At 38.8% G+C, this 836-nt stretch overlaps 1 protein-coding gene across 1 annotated transcript in view; it reads left to right on the top strand.

Moving 5' to 3' along the window:
- Positions 1-836, top strand: part of STPG2 (sperm-tail PG-rich repeat containing 2) — a 278632-nt gene that overhangs the window by 277555 nt on the left and 241 nt on the right. The window lies entirely within an intron of this gene.

Below are 836 nucleotides of genomic sequence, written 5' to 3'. Positions count from 1 at the left end.
TTTCTAATTTTTAGTAGAGACGAGGTCTCGCTCTTGCTCAGGCTGGTCTCGAACTCCTGACCTTGAGCAATCCACCCTCCTCAGCCTCCCAGAGTGCTAGGATTACAGGCGTAAGCCACCGCGCCCGGACCAGAATTCTTAATTATGATTTAGCTAAACTAACTTTTAGAAGTTTACTAAAGAGTTTCATCATTTGGGTTTTAAACAAATATTTGTTAAAATTATATGCTAATATTTGAATAAAGGTTACAAGTTAAACCCTGAAGTACTAGAGTGCTATATTGAACAACTTCTTGGTTAAGTACCTATCATATGAAGATTGCTTTTAGATCATAAAATTTGGGAGCTGAAGGATACTAAACACTACCTAATTTCATTCTTTACTATACTCTCTAATTTTATTTTTTCATTGAACTTCTACAGCATGCAAAGGACTAAACTAGGCATTGTAAAGGAAGCATTTTATAGTGTTTTATTTTTTGGGGATTGGGTCTCACTCTGTCACCCAGGCTAGAGTACAGTGACATGATCATAGCTCACTGCAGCCTCAAACTCCTGGCCTCAAGCAATCCTCCTGCCTCAGCCTCCTGTGTAGCTGGGACTACAGGCACACACCACCATGCCCAGCTAATTTTTTTTTCATATTTCGTAGAGACGGAGTTTCACTATATTGCCCAGGCTGATTTTGAACTCCTAACCTCCACCAATTCTTCTTGCCCTCCCAAAGTGCTGGGATTACAGGCATGAGCTACTGCACTGGGCCAGAATTGACATCTTAATAAATTAAATATTTTTATCCATGAACTTGAAATATTTAATTTATGTCTTTGATTTCT

This window comes from Propithecus coquereli, unplaced genomic scaffold, assembly GCF_000956105.1.
Source record: "Propithecus coquereli isolate 6110/MARCELLA unplaced genomic scaffold, Pcoq_1.0 Scaffold161, whole genome shotgun sequence".
NCBI lineage: Eukaryota > Metazoa > Chordata > Mammalia > Primates > Indriidae > Propithecus > Propithecus coquereli.
Note: the sequence above shows the minus strand (reverse complement) of the source record. Positions and strands in the feature narration are given on the sequence as shown.